Source organism: Euprymna scolopes, chromosome 13, assembly GCF_053919585.1.
Source record: "Euprymna scolopes isolate OS-2025 chromosome 13, ASM5391958v1, whole genome shotgun sequence".
NCBI lineage: Eukaryota > Metazoa > Mollusca > Cephalopoda > Sepiida > Sepiolidae > Euprymna > Euprymna scolopes.
Genome location: NC_136494.1, coordinates 14,266,978 through 14,288,342, shown reverse-complemented (window position 1 = coordinate 14,288,342; position 21,365 = coordinate 14,266,978). Strand labels below are relative to the sequence as shown.

Sequence of the window (21,365 nt, the reverse complement as noted above, 5' to 3'; positions counted from 1 at the left end):
TTCTGGTGTAAATATTTTAACATTTACATAAAGGGTATTCAGAGATAGGGCAAGCTTTTTAATCTGTTTGGGTCGAAAATTTTTAGTTACCAATATATAAATGTATGTATGCATGTCTGCCTAACATTTTCGACAGAGGTGATGGATTTTCACAAGATCAGTATCGTTTTGAAGTTTGACCCTTCAAACGACAAATGTCGAAAAATTGACTAAAAACATTAATATCTTCACCTTCAACTGGACACTTTTCTACAGGAGGTTCGCTTTTTACGCCGATGTTTTCGAAAGTCATCCTCTAGCCTTAATTTAAACCGATGTCACTTCCGCTTTGGCGGTGGTCGTAACAGCAAAGAAGTCAGGTTTTTTTCCGTTCTTTTCCTCCTTTGCGGTACGGGTTCGAGCCTGTCTTCCTACTACCAATTTTTTTTTTGCTCAACATACACCTCCAAACACCCGGGGAACGCCGAGCTAAAATGCTAGTATATATATATATATATATATATAGAGAGAGAGAGAGAGAGAGACAAATATTACATAGTCGCTACACTGAACATGCTAATGTTTCGGACAATTGGTTTGCAAGAATAAAAAGTGCTCATCAGGCGACATGATAAAGCTTATGTGCCACTGAATTTGTCTGGTTCTCAAATGGAAGAAATTCAACATATTTGTTATAAAAATAAATTCTTAAATTTAAAAGGGAGGAGTGGTAGGTTAAGTGACATTTTAGACTTCAAACAGAGAAAGCGATAGGGTGGGAAAAGAACGTCAGGATAAAAAGGAGGAATAAAAAGGAAAACAAAAAAGAAAAACAAAAAAGGAAAAGAAAAAAGGAAAAGAAAAAAGGAAAAGAAAAAAGGAAAAGAAAAGTAAACACAAGAAAAATAAAAAGGAAAAATGGGGTTAGCGTAATTACATTGTCATTAGAATTGGGAGGGGGGTGAACACATTTGAAACCATCTATGAATAATGGGTTCGGAGGGAAAGTCTCAAAGGCACGAGTTTCATCTACCATAGAGGAAACATTTAGAAAGAAAGAATGAAAGAGTACGGCTCAAGGCGAGGTTGAATAAAAACATTAGCCCATAGGGTTTCCAGTCAAGCAGACACACACACACACACACACACACACACACTTATATGCGTACCAGTAATTCAGTCGAATGTGCATGCACACATGTGCGTATATATATATATATATATATATATATGTGTGTGTGTGTGTGTGTGTGTATGAATGAGTATTATCTAATTTGATAAAACCTGAAAAACCCTTATGCAGAGATAATAAAGTTATATTTTCTTAATCAGAATTCATATTTACCACGATGAAATTTTAAATTTCCAGTAAGGAGAATTAAAGATCAAAAAAAAATATAAAAAAAAAACAAAAAAACAAATATGTAATAAATTTATAAAAAACACAGATATAAAAGGATAATAAAATAATATAGCAAATAACAACAATAATAATAAAACAAATGACTATGATAAGGTCTACAGAAATAAATATAACCAAAATCGTTCAGAAAATAAAATACATTACAAAAAGACGAAGTATAAATATAAAGAAATATAGAAATAAAACAATAAGACAATAACAAAAATAAGGAAAACGTTAGTAAAAATATGCATAATAATATAATATTAAGAAAATAAGAAATTTTAGAAGAAACTAGTAAATCGAAGAGCCATAGTAATAGCTAATAAACATAAATATAAAAATATAGATAATATTTAGGAATAATAAAAATATAAAAATACAAAGTATAAAATAATCTAGAATATATCGATAAAAAGAAATATAATGATTAGAATAACAGAATAGGTGATGAAAATTAAAAGTTAATAATTATGGAAGTGAAATATAAATAATATTTAGAAAGTAATGAAAATATGTAAAATACTAAGCAGAATATAGAGTAGAATACAGGAATAAAATTAATAATAAGAATATTAATAATTAATGATTAGAATGATGTAACAGGAGACAAAAATCAAAATTCAGTAATAATTATGGAAGTGAAATGGACTTTAAGAGATGCCAAATAAGTAAGAGTAAAAACAATGTATAAGTAAATTAAAAAAATATCGATTGAAAAATTTTAAAATTAAAAATTACGAGCAAGTAGAGTTAAAAATTAGGTTAAAATGGTGGTAAAAAATATAGTACGGAATGACGGTAGAGGAGACATTGACTATTAAGAGTAAATATTATATATATATATATATATATATATATATATATATATATAAATCCCCGAAACAGTGTTTCATGGTAAACAACTAATGATCCCTTGAAAAATAAAAAAAATTTTGGTATTATAGTAAATTCGAGAGAGTTGATGCAGTGATTGCAGGTGATTAAATGACTTACTGACTAGATGGTTTTTTTTAACGAATGATAAAAAGTAATTTTTGTATGGTTTCAAATGTTAAAAACTTCAAAGACTATAAATATATATAAAGGACGAGTTATCTACTTGGGGTTATGAAAGTTAAAAACAAACAGTACACTAAAGACAAAAGGATAAGAGCTAGAAGAGGGTATAAAAGATGGTAAGATTTCTAAAAGAGTATGCATTTTGGAGGTTAAAATACAAGTAATTATATTAAGAGATAATAAGTAGAGAGGCAATGTATTAAAACAAAATCCACATTGCAAAAGTAACCAAGACAATTTCGCGTACTATATAGTTGATAATAGTGCAAGAATGAAAAATTAAAGTAAAGATAAAGATAGCACAAAGTTACGAAGGAAAATCAAATTAACTTAGAATGTTGGATTTATAGTGTCTACAGTAAATAGACGTTTCATTTCTTATATTTAGGAGCTTATCGCTTTCCTTGAATTTGGAAATAAACAGTTTTTCGCTCAAGCAAAGGTAGCAAGGTGAGTAGCATGTGCTTTTTATTCTAAGAATTCCCCATTTAACAACTGATGTTAGGTTCTGCTCTTTTAAATTCTCGTATGTGGCGAGTGATGTTGTGTTCCTGTATTTTGGATTATTAAACGAACGTTTATGACTAGAGAATCTCTCTTTGAAGGTGTGACTTAATATCTAATTACATTTGGATTTTCGTCAGTAGTGTTGGTTGCTTTGTATACCACAGATTTTACTAAGCAATTGCGTTTAAGTGGGCATTCAAGCTTGTTTAAACAATTACAAGATCTAGTATTATTGAGTTCGGATATATTTGGTTCTTGGTTGCTATTTAATATTTTACTATTGTGACTTTTGATAATCTTTCCAAGGTTATCGCCACAACTATAACTTAGTTTGAGAGTGTTTTGTAAAAAATCTTATGGAGGATGTTCCCTGGTGGAAAATGTGTGATAAGATTAAGAAATTTTTTTTCTATTTTTGTTTTAACCATGAGGTTATAGAGAGGGGTAAACTAGATCATTTTCCTTTCCCTGTTAAAGTTATTTTTATTTGATAATGTCTCGGTATATTCTATTTGAGTTTTTTTATATATACTTACTACCGTTAAGGGCATTATTAGAAAAGTTTTTTATGAGCATTGAAGATTTCTTTATTAGATGAGTTGTCACTAACTCTTTTACTAATAGATTTCGGGTGGTTGGACATACGGTGAACATATGGATTCGCAGTGTCTTGTCTATATGGTTCATAGGATTCTTTTATCAGATTGAAGGTAACATCAAGGAAAGTGGTTCATTTATTTTGTACGTCGATGTGTAAACATCGATTATTACAAAGACATAATGAAAGTTGGCGAGATAGATTATATTGCGTGTTCGGCAAAATGAAGCAATGTAAAAAGTGTTAATTCATCAAATACAACGGTACTATTAACCACAAATATCAGCTGCCAAATGGCAATTACCCTTCCTGCTTCCCATAAAGTTGGTTCGCTCTATTGCTCTGAATATTTTCTCATACCCGATACTATTCGCTATTTCTACAAATCTATCATCAAACTATGTATGGAGTACTGTTGTGATATTTGGGCTGGTGAATCACTGCCCCATTTGAGGGTCCTTGATAAATTGCAGAAATCTATCTGCAATTTGATTGGCTGCACGCTTTCCTTTTTTCTGTAACATATTTCTCTCACAAACGTTGTCAATAAAAACACCAGGCGTATGCCAGCCAATAAAAACACCAGGCGTATGCCAGCCAATAAAAACACCAGGCGTATGCCAGCCAATAAAAACACCAGGCGTATGCCAGCCAATAAAAACACCAGGCGCGTATGCCAGCCAATAAAAACACCAGGCGCGTATGCCAGCCAATAAAAACACCAGGCGTATGCCAGCCAATAAAAACACCAGACGCATACCAGTCAATAAAAACAGCAGACGCATACCAGCCAATAAAAACAGCAGGCGCATACCAGCCAATAAAAACAGCAGGCGCATACCAGCCAATAAAAACAGCAGGCGTATACCAGCCAATAAAAACAGATGTATACCAGCCAATAAAAACAGCAGATGTATATCAGCCAATGAGATGTCGTCATTAGCTATTAATGTGTGTGTTATTTAAAATTTTTGGATCTTGTCTCTAACTTCCTTAGTTTAAGTTTATTTGGTTTGTTAATCTGGTGATCGCCATTAATTCGAGGTTTTCATTCCACATTGTAATACAGCTTCCTATTCCACTAACTTTTTCTTGGAGAATCTTAGAAAGAAAAGAGACACGTCTTCGATTGAAAGACACGATTAATACGATTAAACAAAACAAGCAATCAAAAAAAATCAATTTTAGCATAAATGCCACTCGAGGGTGGAGGTTAATGAGTGTCGGGTAGACAATGACACAGCACTGTGATGAGCAGTAATGGTGGAACTTGGGTGAGGATGTGATATTTTAAGAAGATGGCGCAACAAAAATTTATTTATATTAGACTTGAAAACGACTATGTTGTAATCAGCTGGAAAGCAGCGCCACGATATTGAGTCCCACGGATGGAAAGTTCTGAGAAAGAAACTTAGCTCATGGAATTTTCGTTTAGTTTTAGGAACAGATAGAGAATGAGAGGAATTGTTGATAATTCTTGTAGTTAGACAAATATTTGTTGTTCGGATAAGTTTTACTGTTTTTTTTTTGTTTTGTTTTTTTTTGTTAATCAGTGGTATTTATTTTTGGACTAATATTACTTTTATTTTTATCGTCCATCCCTTGACACAAGCATTTTGATTTTGGATGAAGAATCGACTAAATTATTACATCCAGCAGGATGATGCGGTTCTTTGAGGATAAAAGAAACTATGTGAAGGATTGGTTTGTCTGGTGATCAATAATTCGATTGGAATTATAAAAAAAAATGAATTAAAAATGGAAATACAAAAACAAAAAAATGTCAGATGATAGGGATAGACATTGAAGCCACTTATCCTAATCAGTTTAAAACTATCATGTTAAAACTTTTGTATTTTTTGCTTTAATCAAAGATGGCAAATAAGATTAAGCATTTAAACAAAGAATTCTGTATGAATCATTTCAATGGATTTGTTTGAAACAAGTTTCTATATGAAAAAAAAACATTCACTGTTGTCTAGTACTTATCTGCAAATAATCCAAGGATGGAGTACTGTTGCCATATCTGGGCAGGAGCGGCCAAAAACAGCCTATCATGCCTTGACAGAGTACAAAATAGACTTTGTGGCTTAGTGGGGGATGCCCTTTTCTCTACCCTGCAACCTCTCTCCCACAGAAGAGACGTTGCGAGCCTATCCTTGTTTTATCGTTATTTTCATGGCAGGTGCTCGTCTGAACTCCAATCTCTGGTCCCCCCTCGCCAATCTTTCACGAAAAACACCCGTCTAGCTGAATCCACTGTGAAAAATTTCCCCCACTCTGTATCTGTGCCTAGATCAAAATGCGGATTCCATGAACAAAGCTTCTTTCTTAGAACTGCACGCCTGTGGAACTCTGTTCCGTCTGCCTGCTTCCCTCCGGACTACAACTTGGATGTCTTCAAGTCCAATGTTTACAAATTCCTAATGAACTGCCCCCTTAATTAAACACTTCATCAAATCTCCACACTAACGTAATGTACTTGCAATAACCCTTATCCCCGAGTGGCTTCCGGGCCTTGATACGTGGTGATCACTGTAAAAAAAAAATAAAATAAAAAATAATAGTTCCTGAATCTATAACTGATAGCCTTACAGTGGAAGGCAATGCCATTAATCCTAGGCAGGTTGAACTGGATTCCCCAGAAGGCGGAAGGGTCTAGGAAAAATAAATTTACAAGCGGTCTCCAATCTCATCCACAAGGTGCCTTTAATAAGTTTCCAGACTTTTTGACCCGGCATTTAAAATTATCCTAGATTCTGGAAAAGTCAATCTATTATTGCTATAATCTAATAAGATGATGAATTAGTTCTGATTTCTGGTTCGAAGGAACAGCTACAGCAGGATTTGGAATACACCTTACTAAAGGCCGATTGCCACAAATGGTAAGTTTTAAAACTGCTATCTGGACATTAGGACAATTTAGAAGAACGATAAGCAGAAAAATGCCATAGAAACGTATGGAATGCTTCAGACTGCTTTTGGACCATTTTGTGTGAACTGAGCATCAGTTTTCGAGTGGCATAAGAGATTCAAGAAAGGCAGGGAGTGTGAGGAATGTAGAAAGGAGTAAGAAGTCAGAGCACCAGAGTTGATTGGCCAAATAAAGAATGTCATGGATAAGGACCGCCGTTTATCTATGGAGACAATAAGTGCATAATTTTGATTTCGGTCTGGGAACTGTGCACACACTTATTTATGAGGAACTGAAGATATGGAAGATTTGTGTGAAGTTTGTCATGAAGGTGCTCAGAGAAAAACAGAAAGGAAGATCAGATTATTTGACCAAGATGGGCATAAATATAGTTCCTCAACCTCCCTATTGTCCAGACCATCTTCCCTGTTACTTTTGGCTATTCCCTGAGCTCATGGAAAACCTTAGAGGCTGTCGTTATAACTTAAAGATGAAAGATACTGTGACAAGGGTCACTGACACGTTCACACAAGAGAACTTTTACAGGGCCTTTCATAAATTGTTGGAATTATACAAGTGCATTGCAGTCGGAGGTGATTACTTTGAAGGGGACTATAGTTTCATGTGTGTACTATAAATAAAGATGCCTATACGAAAAACGTCTGGAAACCCTTATCCCTGAGTGGCTTCCGGGCATTGATAAGTGGTGATCACTGTGTAAAAAAAAAAAAAAAAAAACTTATTGAAGGCAGTTTGTATACCTTGATGAGGCGAGATGATATTATTTTGCAACTTTTGCAGGGAGGTGTCGACGTCTTCTTACATACAGCACCTGGTTTTCACAAATAGTCACCCATCTGATATTGATCAGGCTCAAAGCTGCTTAACTATGTTCGTCTAACAAGACCTGAAGTGTCAACGTAGTTATGCCGTGTAGGTCACTCGAAGAGTTGATCCATCTTCATGTATATCCTAATCATTTCCCAACTTAATTAAATTATTTCAATAGATTTGTTAGAAAAAAAAATTCTATTGAAAAAAAGAAAAAAATCACTGTCGTCTAGAAATAGAATAAATAGTTCTTGAATCCTTAAATAATAGTTTAACACCGCTTATAAAGGCATAAACTCCACTCGAGGATAAGTATTGAGCAGTATCTGGTAGACGAGGAGACATCGCGTTGATCAGTAATAGTCGAACTTGAGTAGAGCTTAATTATGCAAGAGGATCATCCCGTTATCCTACATTACTTACAGCCTTCTTAAACATTCAGAGAGGAAGAGAAAGACAGAGAGACAGCTGGAGAGAGAAGATTTAATATTACAATTTATTTCAGATAGCATGTTATGTATTATACTGTTTTTTTCTTCTTGTTTTTTTTCCTTCTTCCTTTGTGCTAAAAAAACGATGTATTTAGTCCGCGGGTATGTGAATGAATAAAGAATATCATTAAAAAAAGTCCGTATATGATTCAAACCAATGTTGTGAAAAAGAGACCTAACCAATCTTGTAATACCCAAAACGGCCAGCTACCCATTCTGAAAGAAAAAAAATATACTATCTGGACTAAACCGTCAGTTCCAACCCGATATCTGAACAAAAGGGCTATATAACAATGATCGGAGAAAGGTTGGAGATCGTTGAGAGGATAAATAATAAAACTGTACTTGACAACAACAAGGAATCCATATTAGACTTGAAAATGGTCAAGTTATAGTTAGCTGAGAAGCAGTCGCACGGTATCTTGTTCTACAGATGGACATTTCTAGGAAAGAAACTTTGCTCATGAAAGTTCCGTTTCGTTTTAGGCACTGCTAAAGAGTAAACGAAATTGTTGACAATGGTTGTAGTTAGACGAGTATTTGTTGCGAGTGTTTTTCAAGGGGGGCAGGACAATCGATTCAAGCTCATTCGACCACCTGCCATGAAAATAATACCATGGAGGTTGCTTCTCAGCTGGCTATATGGTTATTTTCAAGTCTAATGTAAACAAGTTCCGACTGAACCTTTCTCGTATAGTAGAGTAAATTATAGACAGTTGTTGTATCTAGACCAGTATTTGTTGCGTGGACATCCTCTCCAGATCCCCCGAACAGAGTTCCTAATTTCTCCGACTGAATGCGTCTTCTGGTGATTTCGTTATGCCTTCTCTTGGCTGCGGCTATTTCACTCTTGCAGTTATTTCTAGCATTTACAAAACTGATGGTGGATAAATCTGTGGAGAGCATACTTCCTTTCAGCAATGACAGCTGCACAAGTAGAAGTAAACTTTAGGCGAGGGTGGGGTTCGCTATAGAACTTATAAGTGAGAACATGTCGTTCAATTTCTGCTTTGAACCATTCAATAGTCTCATTTGCACATTGTTCCATAGATACTGATCCATGGAGCTTCTCCGATGGTTTCACAGTCAGTCTTTTTTAAGTACCATCTCATTTTGAGCGATGGTTCTTTAACTTAGTGTTTAGAAGGATTTTTTTTTTTTTTTTTTTTTTTTTTTTACACAGTGATCACCACTTATCAAGGCCCGGAAGCCACTCAGGGATAAGGGTTATACTATTATATTTACAAATATCACAAGGTGATCAGCGTTAGTAAGTGGGCTATGAGTATTTGTCACAGAATACTCGAGAGTTGTGGTCAGAAATAGCTCAAGAGGTGAGATTGTTGATGCTGACGATTTGAGAACGTGACAGTTTGTGTCACAGAATGGGATATAAAAATACTACGTGTTGGGTCTGTGCAAGTCGATAAACGAAACCAATTAATGTGGTTGACATTGAAATCACCATATACATGCACTTGGGCGTTTGTATTTAAAGCATAGGTCCTCAACTAGCGGCAAATTTACCCCTAGGGGGTAAAAAAATTATATAGTCGTGGGTAAATCCTTAAAGTACCTGAGAATTAAAAATGAAGGATTTTTCAGATTTTGTTTTGTCTAAGAAACGTAATAAAAATTAATTTCATAGTTTTCTATTTGAAAAGGGTTTGATTTTCTTTATTTTTGTGATAGGAAAAGTTGATACTATTTTTATGCAAAATCTAAAGTCATAAACAATATTTGACCTTCATATCTTTTCTGTCACTTTGTTGGCTATGAATTTTTGAATGAGAATAGGGGTAAATGGGAAAATCAATAAAGCCGAGCGGAAGTCAATGATGGAGGGAAGGTTGAGAATAGGTGCAGAGACTGTTACGTCTATGCTGTCAGTGATGTGGTTTATTAGAGTACAGTTCCGCGTCAGTCCACATGTACTTCTTCGAAAAAGAAAACAAAAAAAAATATCGACACTATTCTTGTGATTAATTTATTTACCGCGGACTACTATCCTTATGTTTTTTAGTTTTTATTTTACGACGTTTCGGGCAACTATTCCTCTGGCCTTCGTCAGGTGGTAACATATTTTTGTCTCACCACGTTTTAGCCAAGTAAGCACCTGGTCGGCTTTGGGTAGGATTGAAACCGCTATCTTCAAACAATTCTCACCTGGAACCCTAGAGATTCAACGTCTCTATCAACTGCGGCACGTGCCCCGAAGGGCGATCAAGGTTGGATTTTTTGATCTTATAAATCCACGTTTATTTATTATCCGATCTTCCATGATCGGGTCCGTACGGGATGGTATATATATTATTTTAATTTGAATTCATTATTTAGAAGAGTATTATTTATTAAGTGATTTTATTGCGGACTATTATTCTCATATTTCTTAGTTGTTGTTTCACGACGTTTCGGCCAACTATTCCTCTGGCTTTCGTCAGGTAGTTGGCCGGAACGTCGTGAAACAACTAAGAAAGATGAGGATAATAGTCCGCACTAAATAAATTAATAAATAATACTCATCAATAATGAATTCCAATTAAATAATATACTATTCTTATTAGTAGACTTTTAAAACAGTCATACTAATAAAGCGCCGCCTCGCGTCGAATATGTTAGCAAAACGGGTAGATAATTCACAGTCAAATCAAGTCAAGAATGACTTGAGAAAAAAAAAAAAAAAAGCCGAGTAGCCGAACGAAGTATATACGTAAACTTTTCCAACTGAATTCTGGTGAATACGGTTCGTTGGTTGGTTGTTTTTTCTTTACGGCATATCAACCCTTTTCAGGTTATTTAATGCCGAATCCAGTTATTTTGAAGAATAATTTTTTAATAGAATATATTTGTTGTTTTCAAGTCGGTTTCTATTTAACCCATAGTTGGGACCCTAACAGGTACTACCAATCCGGGTTAGAGTGAACCTGAGAGCAATGGCAATTAAAGGGTGGCTCCACACTCCCCAAAGCCCGCAAGCTGGGGCCTCACCACTGGATATAGTTTAAGGTCATATCCAGGACCGGTGAATACGGTAGAGAAAATAAAAGTTCGCATTGATATGTGTTTGCTTTTAGTTTCAATATTTTCTATCATTTTTAAAATGTCGAAATGCTTTATAATTTTTTTTTTTTTTTGAAAAACATGCTCTCTCTTGTATACTAAAGGAGGAATGCAAAGTACTAATTCATTTTTTCTTTCATATCCGAAGTGGCACAGCATCTTGGAGATTTCCAGAAAGCTTTTCCAATCACTATTTTCCATCAGGCATTCTATAAATACAAGCGATCCATTTGGGTCCCACACAAGCGTGACGAATAATAAGCAGCTGCTTGCAGTATTGGCTCAAGCGATAAAGCGTATCTATTTCAAACACGGATATTGGTTGATAAGAGGATAACAGAATCACGTGCTGAAGCATATCATCTGCTAAACTGACAACATTTATCTATTTCAGTGTTTAGTGAGATTATGTATATACAAGACGGCAGTCCAGCACTGCCCGGTCGTAAGATACGCTTAAATATTTTAATGTATGCAGATTTCCTATTTAATATCACAGAGCCAATTTTTCTAGTGATTATTATTTTATACCCAATGTGTAGTAGTGCCACCCCTCTCCCGGCGTTACCCGGTCGTCAAAAGAGCTTAAATACATGATCCAGATTCCGTATTTACTATTGTAGAGCCAATACTCCATTGATTAATTATTGTACCTATTTACTATGCCTCCCCACGGGACAGAATTAGACACCAGGATCGTTTTTTAACGTGGAGAAAAGGTACAAAAATAAAAATTGTCTCAGTCGTGAAGGATTTCTCCTCCACCGAAAGAGAACAAGAAATGGAAGTGCAGCATCTGAAGAACAGATGGTATTTATTTGCTCCCCCACCGAGCAAATTAGGCACAATGCCGATTTTTAATGTGAGGAGTGAAGGGAGGGGGAAGGGAAAAAGGGGACCAGCTCCCGAGAGGTGGGAAATGGGAGCTGGTTAATGGTCAGGCATGTGGGGTTGCCCCCACATCTGGTCTTTGCTAGTCATAGCTAGTCATAGCTTGCAGCATCTGCCGGAACAGATGGTATTTATTTGCTCCCCCACTGAGCAAATTAGGCACAAGGCCGTTTTTAATGTGAGGTAAAAACCAGCTCCCCTAAAAGTAGGCAAAAGGGGGCACTCTGGTTACCAAAAATAATAATTGTCCCAGTATAGAGGGTTTCCCCTCCATTGACTGGAACAAATTATCTTAAGTGTAGTATCTGCCGGAACAGATACTACACTTTGATCTTGGCCAAAAGGCCAAGAAGATTGATTAATTATTGTAGCCAATATATAACATTGATTTCAAAAGCTTTTTTAAAAAAATAAAACTTGAGTGCTATCAACTCGAATAGAAACCAAAACGTATAGATTTCCAACCTTAAGCATCAAGTTTAAAAATTTGTTAGAAATGACATCATGACGTTAACATTTGAGAGAGGGGCAAACGCATTCAGATTTTTTAGTAGAATACAAGATTCAAGCAAGCAAGGACGCCTTTAATATTATTATATCGTAGCTAATATGTAACAACGATTTCAAAAGCTTTTTTTTTTTTTAATGTAACTTAGGTGTCATCAGCTAGAATCGAAACCAAAATGTATAGCTTTCCAGCCTTATGCATAAAGTTTTTAAAATTTGTTAAAAATGAGGCCCTGACGTTAAAATTCGAAAGGGTGAGAAGCAAAATCAGATTTTTAGTATAAAATAAGACTCAAAAACGGTTGCGCCGATTTTTATAAAATTTCACACGAAAGTGCTTTATGTGTTTGACAATGTTCTTAGACAGGTTTATTTTTATCGGAATGTCTTTGATAATCATCGATAAACGAAATATTCCGATGAAAGAAGGAAAGCTCATTTTAATCAAAGTGAACATGTTAAGGCCTGGCATATAAAGCACACAGTTCTTTGATATGTCAGGGGCGGGTTCGAAATTAATGTTTCTGTTTAGAGCACAATTAAATCATAGTATTTGAATTTTTCATTTTAAACGTTAACGCAAGCCATTATATATAAAACAATTTTTTTAAATCAACAGTAGATTCTCTACATTATTATTTAAACTACAATGTATTGTAGACAAATTCACTGCGAAGATACATGTGAAGCCTCCTGGTTCGCCATGATAGGTCTCCCAACTAGAGCAGGCAATCCGACGATTTGATTGGAAAACTAGGCGACTTTACTGATCCCGATGGCAATAAAAATATGGGAGTGTGAAACATTCGTTGACCATTATTCAATCCCATGCAACGTCGGGTCTCCTTACTAGTCCAAGATAAATATAGTGTTATTAGATAAAGATCGATGCGAGAACCGATAAAAGAGCTAATAAAGCAAGACTATCACAGAAGGACTTGTAAATTTCTCGAAACTTAATTACCTGACAAAAATCTGGCAAAAGTTAAAAAACACAGATAGTCCTCTAATAAGATACTCAGGACGCTTCATTAACCAGACAAAAATAATTTAAAAAAAAAGTTAGGAACCTTGGATAAAAGAAATTGCAACTATTGACTTGTATTTAGAGTGGTAGCAGGGATTGTCTGACTTGCTATTTGCTTTCTTGTTTCCCTTAAACACTAAATATTTTCGTCCACCATGTTTTGTCCTTGCATAACAAGACGGAAGTACGTTATAGACAATATTTTTTTTACTAGATATGAACAATTGTTTTTATACCTAGAGAAACAAGTACTTTATGCTTATGTAATTATCAGTGTAGAATGTGATAATTACTACTGGTAGGGAGATTCGATCCCAGTCACAAAGCCACCATTGACTTTGCAGGCAGGTGTTACATGATAAGGGATGTCCCCTTTTCATGTAAGTATAAAAATAGAGAGATTTAGTTAAAATGAAAATGAAATAAAATAGACGAAATTCGAACCTCGTAAATTAGGTTTAGAAATAGATTACGAGAGAGAATTAGAAAATGGAATGTAAAACAAACGATTGTTTAGCTTAGAGAGAAAATAGTTTCAAGAAAAGAATGTGCACTGTCAATTTTCTTATGAAAATTCAATTGAAAGAATGCAGCTACAAGATAATTTAATAAACATGTTTTTAACATATTGGAAATATAGGTTAAAATTCCTTTTGTAAACAAAGGAAAAAGTTTTGAACACGCATGTCCAGAATACGTGAAAGAAGACATGTTTTAACATGTGTATGACGTCATGGAAAAATGGGAAGTTCTAGATATAGTTAGAAACTTGAGAGAAACTGAAGGAGAAACTGGGAGAAACTCAGAGAAAGTCTGAGAACGACAGACGACAGTCGAGTTGGGATACGAACGTCTAGAAGCGAGACGGTCACTTTTGAAAGTTAGAATGTGAAGCTTTGAATTCTTGATGATGAAAACCACGACCGGTCTGGAGAAGAAATAAACCCATCATGTGTTTTTATAAACGTCGTCTTTGTGTTGAAATTCTACTAAAAGGTAAAGTGAAAATTGTTATTATATGTCTTGTATATCATGTGGTTTAGAATGTCTTTACATACACGTCTCGACATCTCATATCTACAAAATGTCTCCTCATATCTATTACATCTCTAAGTATGAACAATTTTATAAATATGAATCTCTTCATAAAATGGACAATCTCTCGCTTACAACATCACTTGTAATAAGACTCTCTCTTAATAAGACTAAGTCTCTAAGAACCTCTTTTAACAACAAAACGAACAATAACAATAATGATTATATAACACAGGCATCTAACTCCCAGTACACAATATTATATATATATATATATATATATATATATATATATATATTGTATTTTGTGTACAGAAAGTGGTTTTATAAGTCATTGGTACTGTCGGTTTTAAGCCTGATAAGTAGGATCGTTTTAGATATCCATATCAAGCTCTCTTAAAGCAATACTCATCTCTTGGATGGGAGATGAGTATTGGCTTGGAACCGACGGTGCCAAGGACTTATCTAACAACTTTCTGTACACAAAATACAATATATAAATACGCTCTTATTTTTCGGATTTTCCTTTTAATTAAGCACCATTGAATTTCTTTTTCCAAAAACAAACGAATCATTATATATATATATATATATATATATATAACTACTTCATTTACTCACATAAATTTAATATACGAAAGTATAGATTTATGCGTAAACTTTAAGTATTTACTTCAAAAGTGCTCAATACGTAGGTAGAGCTAGTTAGTAATTTATAAAATATACATGGCGACTAAGCTACACTGAATATTCTGCGTTTCATCCACTGTAGGATTCGTCAGGCTTATGCGCAAAATTTTATAAATTACTATATATATATATATATATATATATATATCACACACACACTAATCAGCTCGATGCGTGTTACATTAATAAGTCGCTGTTTGTTCTTTTTGGATGTTTAGCGTTAAATATTCAATTTGCCATATCTTTATTACTTTATTACTTAAGCAAGTACAATTTAAGAGCTTTATTACTTTCTAAGAATATAAGATGTTAAAATTCATATGAAATTAATTACTAAAGATCAATTTATAATTATTAAGGTCAAGGAAATAAATGGTATTGATAATTAAAAGGAATAATATATGATATTTAAAATGATTAGAATACAAGAATACATACAGTGGAATATTAAAATTGATTATAGATTAAGTTAAGATGGAACAAGTGCAATAATTTAATATATGGACATAATAATAAACATAATATAGTAATACTGCTTTAAACATTAATAGTAAACAAATGTTAATAAAAAAATAAAATAAATATAAAATGTTGCTCTATTAATATTACATTATAATTAATATATAAAAATCGAAAGATAAGAAAAAACATAAAAATAGCAGAAACCTATACAATAAGGATACAATAATGAAACAATATAAAATAATATTAAACTAATAAAAATACTAAAATAATGAAAATATAGTATAATGAGGAAAACAGTGTCATGATCATGCACAGATAATATAAAATATTTAAATATAAAGAAACCGAGCATCTGGGACCCCCCTTCATGAGTGAAAAATTTACTTTCACCATGACTAATGTTTGAGCAAAATTACAAAAAACAAAAATCCAATGTGTAGTTATTGAGAAAAGTGCTTATGAATGAACGATTTTTTCATTTTTTTTAAACAGGAATTACCATTTATAAAGGCCCGTAGGCCACTCGAGGATAAGGGTTAATAGTGTATACATTAGTCAACATGATTATAGCGTAGTAAACATAAGTAGTCGGAATTTTATAAATTAGATTACTTAGGAGGACGGTTCATCAAGAACTTGTTTACACTGGCCTTGAAAACAATCAAATTGTAGTCAGCTGGAAAGCAGGCAATCGAGAGAGAGTACCACTGGCGTGCAGTTCTAAGAAATAAGCTTTGTTCATGGAATCTACGTTTAGGTTTAGGAACAGATAAAGAGTGTGGGAAATTGATAGTGGTGTTGGATAAACGGGTGTTTTTTTGTGAAAGTTTGGCAAGGGGGGACCATAGATTGAAGTTCAGCTGAGCACTTGCCATGAGAAAAATGATAAGGCTCGCAACGTCTCTTCTGTAGGAAAGAGGTTGCAGGGAAGACTAAAAGGAATCGCTCACTAAGCTACAAAGTCTATTTTGAACTCTGTCATGGCAGGATAAGCTGCTTCTAGCAGCTCCTGCCCAGATGTGGCAACATTACCCCATCGTTAGCTGTACCTGGCTTTGATATAAGTAGAGAATTGCATCAGGTGAGTGGCAGAAGGATCCCACCATTTTTCCAACAACCTTGGCAATGGATTCGATATACGTGTTCAATTTCAGGTCAGGAGTAAAGGTCAAGCCCAGAATCTTGTCAAAACATGAAGCCTCCCCAAGGCGAGAGCCATTCATTTAAACCGATGCCAGATTGGAATCAAAGCGTAGATAGAGTAGAGATAGAAGCTTGGTTTTAGATGCATTAAAAGTAACTAGCCACCTCTTTCCCCATTGTTCCATATGCTCAAGATCAGAGGAGAGAGAATCAGTCTTTTGCATATCTATGACTGAGTATGTTAAGTTTGTTTGAATAATTTTTAAATAGAAAATATCAGCTTTTAATATTAATGTTACAGCGAGAAAAAAAAACTCACCTTTATAGGTATAAAGATTTATAAACAAAAATTATAAGCAAGATAACATATGCATGTAAATGAATTTATTTGTCAGTTCAATAAGGTGAAAAAAATATTAAGAGAGGAGGTATAAATGCTCTTTATACCCAGGAATTTTGAAATCTAATGCTTCTCATTAGAAGAGGTGAGAGAAGCTAGGTTACAAGAAAATGTGATATCTAACTTAAAGTACATTAGGAAAGACATGATTATATATATATATATATATATATATATATATATATATATATATATATATACACACACTCAAATCAGCTCAAGGCATGTAAAATTGATAAGAAAGTCGCTGTGAGAGCTGTTTCTTCATTTTGGCTATCGAGCGTAAAATATTCAGTTAATTTATTACTTAAGCAAATAGAATTTAAGAGCTTTACTACTTTCTAAGAATATGAATCAAAATTTATATGAAATGTATGTATATATATATATATGTATATATATATATATATATATATATATATATATATATATATACACACACATATGAGGATCATTCCAAAAGTAAGGCCTCCTATTTTTTATTCCAACCAAATAAATCAGAGGGAATTGCAAATTTCATTGTTATGATGACTGAACTTACGCATCCATAACTTGATAGTTTCATCGTTCGGTTGCAGAGATTGACGTAGGGAGACACTAAAAAGTATCCCCTGTCATGAACGTGCGTTAGAAACAGAGATACCTCACTGAATTCCTCCTTATGGAAAAACAAAAAAAAAATCGATCAATATTCCTTGGTGCCTGTTCCACATGTTCGAAGCCGATGCAGTCGATGTCAACAGAGTTAGGAGATAGGTTCATCAATTTCAAAGTGGTTTTATATGCGACAAAGCATGCTCCCGGCGCCCTGTGAACTTTGACCAATTCATCTGCACTAATTGGCAGATTATAGTGAATGAAATGCATGTAGAGTTTCATCGTGTAAGCCTCTCCCACCCAGGTCAGCAGATGGCCTCTGACCTCATCGAAAATAAAATGGTCGTGATCTTCTTCCTCCGGGAGATCTTCACATAAATTCTCAGCATCTCAGGTTTCGTGTCGATTCTGCTGAAAATCAATTAGTTTTGGATGCACGCCAGGAACGGAAAACAGACTCCGGGTGTTCTAACTACGAAAAAGTTAATTTCACAAAAGTTACAATTTTTTACATATATACATCGTTCAGTTTGATTACACCAAAAACATCGTTCAATTCGCCAAAATTCTTATTCTTCATTCTTACGATGGTGGTCAGGATGGATGGAGGGAGTTTGTGGCATTCTTGGAGCATGAGTTTTTCTCGGGATTTGGCTTCAATCCGTCTCATTTAGCCTGGGTATTTGCTTGAATACTAAGGTAACAGAACCAGAATTCACTACGTCAAACGGAGAATACCCGACCCCTTTGCATGTGTGCATTTCAAAAGTTCATCAATAGCCTGTGAATCTGGGACCAAAACTAAATTTCTCTCACACGCCCCCAAAAGGTCACTCAGGAAGCCTGGACGTCTGCGCAGATGTTTCCTTAGGCCAAACGAATGCATGATTTCATTCAACATTATTCTGACATTTCTTGCCCTTTTTTTAAAACAATAAAATATCTGTCTGTTTTTACAAACCACAATTAATTCGTCCCTTTCATAGATCACCCGCTGCTGGCCGGGATTCAATCAACGTTTAACGGACAATCAGCATATTTACTCTGCCTTATTCAGGGTTTTAGGGGATTTTAATCTCCCCAATTGGGACCAGTATCACCCCTCTAGACAGTCACCTCATATCGTTTCGTTTTAGTGCATTGACCCCCGCAGTGTCGCTGAAACGATTTCATTCAAATAGCAAAGTGTGTGCTAGTTGGGTTCCATGAATATTAATGCAAAACCTAAAAGATGGCTGTCTGTAAGGAGTTGCTGAATCAGTACAGAACCGAACGTTGTGTATTCTTTGATTGCATCATCACTGGAGACAGAGTCCAACCAGCAGTCGATGAAATGACACTACTCACGCTCGCCAGCAAAGAATAAGTTAAAGATGTAGACATCTCCAGGCAAAGTTATGTACACCGTCTCAGAGTTTTAACCGTCAACTCTGACCATTATAATGAAAAGTTCACAAAACTGAAGACTCAGATTGCCTATCTATGGTCAATGAAAAAGTAAAACGTTTCATTTGAAAGACTACAATGCCAGACTACAAAATTTGTGGTAAAGTTTTGCTGGACGGTGCCGTATCATCCTCCGTATAGTCCTGGTCTAGTATTGTCAGACTTGCATTTGTTCTGACCTCTGAATGACGCCTTATGTAGCCTGAATTTCAGAAACAACTACGCCGAAATGGTAACCATGAATAAATGTACCGTCTCAGCAGGCGCTGACTTTCAAAATAAGGTATCAAGGAACTAGCTTATCACTAGAAATGTGCATTGAGAATATTAGTGACTATGTAGAACATATTCCGGAGCACAAGAGGTCGCTCGATTTAATCGTACCACTCCCGTCTATGGAGCTCTTCAACATTTTTAGTTAAAAATAGGAGGCGTTACTATTCGACCCCCCCCCCCTTTATGTCGTATTCCTGTTAGTCCACACTATACGTCATATATGACTTCAGATATGATGAAGTCATAGATAACGTCGTTGAAAAGAGAGGGGAAGCAAAAAAGTAAGCAAAGATTGCTGGGCAACGCTGGGTATGTATATATATATATATATATATATATATATATATATATAGAGAGAGAGAGAGAGAGAGAGAGAGAGAAGTATATATAGATATACGTCTATTTATGTAATCAAACATATATATGCAGAGAAAGACATGTATAATACACACACACATTCATACGTATATGGATTATCAATATTCTTCGATATAAAACATTTTGAAGCACATAAGTACAATTTTATATTTTGATATTGGGCGTGGACTATTAATTTCTGTAACATTATCGATTTATCTTACTCATTAAAAAAATAAATAACACGCATATAAACATCCAATAAAGTTTAAAAGAGAGAGAGAGAGAAAAAAGGTCAATGATGAAATGGATTTGTTTAATGATGAAATAGATTGAAGCATAATTTTGGGTGTGCCTTTATTTTTGGAATCTTACATCTAATGAGACACGAATAAAAATAAGTTAAAAAAAAAAAAAACGAGTCATAAACTCAAATAAGGATTAGAAAGTTGGATAAAAATATGATTAAAAAATTGTAAATATTAAATCAAGATCGATATGTAATAACCTGTAGTAATTCATAGTTACCGGTAAATTATTTTAATCCATTAAACGACGAAGCGGATAGTTAAAGTCTACCTTTTAAGGGAAACATTATGGAAAAAAAAATGTTTGTAAAATCTCTAATATTTTTACTTTTGAGTTTTTCATTTTTATTTTATATTTTATTTTATATTCTAATGAAGAGCATTTAGAGTCGCTGTATTGGATTAAGTTATTTTAATATTCTATTAGCGGGACCTGTGGAAATTCCGCAGGGGACTGATTCATATGTTGATGTTGACATTCTGTAGACATCTAGCGTAAATGGAGACGCTCTAATATTATTGTAGCGATTTTGTTAAAACTGCAAAAGTATTTATCTAAGCTACCAGAGACGTCCGGCGTAGCCAAGCCGTAAAATACGCTTAAATATATTTTAATTCTTACAGATTTCCTATATATTATTACAGAGTTGATGTAATATGGATTTTTATATATTATAAAGTTGCGATTTCAAAAAAAAAAAAAAAATATATATATATATATATATTATATGACTTTGGGTCCATCAGCTTGACTCGAAACAAAATCACAAACATATGAATATATATATATATATATATATATATATATATATATATAAACAAATGATTAATAAAACATGTTAAAAAAACATCTTGAAAAAGAGTTAAAAACATATTTAATTTTAAAAAGGGAAGCACAAGATAAGAGGATAGTCCTATTATAAGCTCTATTTCCTTTTCGGTTTTATTGAGCTTTTACATCTGGCTGAGTTTATTTTACTTGTAAATATTAACTCTTTAATATTTATAATATATTTTAAGTTTACGATTTTGATTACCTTGGTAAACCTATTGTAATTTATATATATATATATATATATATATATATATATATATATATATATATATATATATAGATAGATAGATAGATAGATGACTTAAGTGCTATCAGCTTTAATCGAAACCGAAACCAAAAGTATGAAGAATTCTTGGTAAAATTACTTATTACAAGAAATGGTAGTAAATAACAATTAAATGACCCGAATGTAAGCGTGACAGAAAACACACACGCTATGATATCTATATATAGATAATTTGGAACCTATAATAGAATGAAAAAAGCATGCCTCAAAATTATATTCGAAAAAGCCATCATATTTTTTCATCAAAGGAAAAAGGAC

At 33.9% G+C, this 21,365-nt stretch overlaps 1 pseudogene; it reads right to left on the bottom strand.

Moving 5' to 3' along the window:
* Positions 1-11,946: 11,946 nt before the first annotated feature.
* On the bottom strand, positions 11,947-12,092 carry LOC145292487 (U2 spliceosomal RNA; annotated as a pseudogene).
* Positions 12,093-21,365: the final 9,273 nt, after the last annotated feature.